The sequence below is a fragment of the Macaca fascicularis genome, chromosome 6, assembly GCF_037993035.2.
Source record: "Macaca fascicularis isolate 582-1 chromosome 6, T2T-MFA8v1.1".
Taxonomy (NCBI): domain Eukaryota; kingdom Metazoa; phylum Chordata; class Mammalia; order Primates; family Cercopithecidae; genus Macaca; species Macaca fascicularis.
This window is the reverse complement of record NC_088380.1, coordinates 106,035,666-106,039,026: the sequence shown is the minus strand read 5'-3', so window position 1 is coordinate 106,039,026 and position 3,361 is coordinate 106,035,666.

Sequence of the window (3,361 nt, the reverse complement as noted above, 5' to 3'; positions counted from 1 at the left end):
CTTAGAAAACTTGCTAAGGATCTTGGACTTTATTTTAAGGGTAATGGGAAACCATTGCATGATTAAAGTAGGAGAGTTATACACTTATAAGTAAGAAACAATAACTGTGAAGATGAATGGATAAGTATATATTGCTATATTTTGAGTTGGAGGACTCAGTAATTAACTAAACATGGGGCATAAAGGAAAGTGGGCACTCAAAAGTAACATGTATCTTGTGTTTTGAGCATGTTATGGTCTGAGTGTTTGTGTCCTCACAAAATCCCTATGTTGAGACCAAATAGACAATATAATGGCTCTTGGGAAATGATTAGATTCTATCAATGGCCCTTGGGAAGTGATTAGATTCTATCTTCATGGATTAGATTAGTAGCCTTATAAATGAAGTCCCAGTGGCTGCCTTTTTTTCTCTTACCATAAGAGGACAAAGCAAGAAGATGCCATCTACGAAACAAAAAATGAGCCCCCTTCTGACACCAAATTGGCTGGCACCTTGGATATTGGATTTTACAATCTTCAGGCCTGTGAGAAATACAGTTTTGTTGTTTTAAAATTATCTGGTCTCGGTATTTGCTGTAGCATCTAGAATGGACTAAGGGTACCTGGGTAGATAATGATGCCATTTATTGAAACATGGCAGATTTGGTGAAAAGCAAATTAAGAGTAGAATAATTTTTAAATTCCATTTTGGAACTGTTACATTTAAAATGCATTTTGAAATCCAAGAGAATATTTTAAATAGGTAGTTGGAGAGAGGTGAATATTAAATATTAGGCTTCCAAGTTTGTGAAGCATTCAGTATATATGTAAAGTAAACCGGATTAGATCACCCATATAAGAGGAGAGACAAGGATATGAGAAGCAAGGAGAGTCACTTCTGGTAATGGTGAGCCAAGTAATTTAAAATAAACTTGCTGCTGAGTACAATTTGCAAAGATGGAGACAATATCTGTAAATATCTGATTGATGTCACAGGAAAGCTAAAGAAGAATTATGGAGGCATTACCAAGAAGTAGAAGCAAACCTAGAGAATTGAATCCAGGACCTGAGACTACTTTTCTTCTGCAGCGTCTGCCCATTTATATACATATACATATATATATATATATATATATATATATATATATATAAAATATATATGTAATCTATGGTGGTAAATAATTGAATTAAATGCATATATACATATATTTACATATATATGAGAGTGTGTGTGTGTGTGTGTATATATATATATACACAAAAACAAAAACAAAACAAAAACAAAAGCAAGAAACTAACCAGTGCTTTTAATGGCCTCACAGAGCTATGGGGAAAGAATTTAGAACCTCAAAAAGTCTATGCTATAAATCAGGATTTCTCAACTAATGTTTCACAGAACGCTTGACTTTGAGAGAAGACACAAGAGTCATGTGAGAAATTATTACTTTAAAAAAACATGGAGTTTAAAAGGTTGTACTCTTATCAGCCACTCAGCAATATCTTTATGGGTCTTTAAAACCTCTATCACAGAATACTATAGGAATGTGTTCATTCAGTGGGTCCATTCCCAGTTTTGATGTGAGATAGGTGTTACAACCCCCATCTCATGTACCAGTGGCATGTAGAAGCAAAACAGCTCTACCTACATAACAAAAAATTGAAAGGAAATTTTGCTCTGAAGAAGAAATTTGTATTTGCATTGACTCTGTTACCCTTTAATACTTTCCTATAATTGTAAAAGTTGTTAAATTTGAATTGTGTAGTTTATAAGTGAATTGCATTAATTAAATAATGTATAATTAAACATTATTATTTACAAATTTTACAATTTTGTCATTAATTTTATGCTATACCTTTTAATTCACATTTTAGTTATTTTCTTTCTTTTCTTTACAAATATATCTGACTTGTTTAACTTGGTGGTTTGTTAAGATCACATGCAAAATGGCAGAGAAAAATTCTAAGCCAAGTTCTATGAAAAATCCTGAATAGGTTTGCAATGGAGAATTATAATTTTCTAAATCATTTCACTATACTGATGTAACAGAGATCTAAAAATTTTCATCTTTACAAAAAAATTATTAATGGATTTTTACATTAGTTGGCAATCCAAATTATCCCTCCATTATGATAGTCTATGGCTTCAGAAAAATTAAAATGTTAGCTAAAGTAAAAAAACAAAATTTGTTAAGTAAAGTTGATGTGTATCTCAAAAAAACCCAAAATGTATCTTTTGTTTCAAAGGCAGCATTCAGTAAAAGAGGCTAGAAGTAAGTTGTTGCCAAGAAAAGGGAAAAATCATAGTTCTTGAGAACCTACTATTGTCAGCATGTAAAATAATGGTGACTCAAATACTAAACAAGATTCAGTATAAGAAGCTAAAAATGTTCTAATTTTAAATAGTATGATAAAGTGACATACTGATTATATTCCCCATAATGTTTAAAAGGTTTGTGTGATAAGTTGGAAAATAAGAGCTCTATAGCCAAATTGACGTTAACAAATTTCACTAACAAATGTCATGCTGTATCATTTGTAAAAACTATAAATTATAGTGATATTCAGGAAAAGAGCTTCTTCTGCAGTGTTTCTCCCAAACAGACATAAGCCAAGACATATTTAATATTTTGTCTTAATATATGGAAAAACATTGATGTTTTGGAAGGATTCTATTGTAATCTGTTTTGGTTGCACCTAATCCAAGATAGACTATGTGAAAGATTTTTGCCTCTCTTATAACGAAAAGAAAATCCTGAAATTATTAAAACACACTGTTTTCTCCCCAGAGAGCTGCTAATATTAAATATTCTTAGAAGTGAAATGGAAAAACTTCTGTGTAATGCTATAATATAGTTAATTATATTAAACTCAGTCCAGTTCAGCTAGGGATAGCTTATTTTTAAAAATGTAATAATGTGAATAAAACTAATTTAAAATTTTGCTGTTAAATACAGAACTTTTATAGCTTAGCAACTTAATGGGGTGTTTGAACTGAAAAGTAAATTATTGGAATACTTTCAAGAATGCACTGTGTATATTTCACTGAGCACCTTGAAGATGAATAATGGCTGTGGAGCCAGTCTACTTCGATGACATTTTTAATACATGAACCAATTGCATAAGATCCTAGCAAAAAAAGTCTTAATTTTAAATAAAATTTAACTGAATTAAAAATAAAACCAAATTTTTGGAAATTTTTGTGTGCAAAAGAATAATAATAAAACACTTTCTCTGCTCTCTGGACTTGAGGGTAAGAAAGGATATTAGCAAATCTCAAGTACTATTGAAAACCACCTGGAGGGAATGCAGTACAAAATAGAACAGTGCTTTCCTTCCCTTTGAAAACAAGTGCATGATTTGGTGCAGGACATTTTATCTTCAT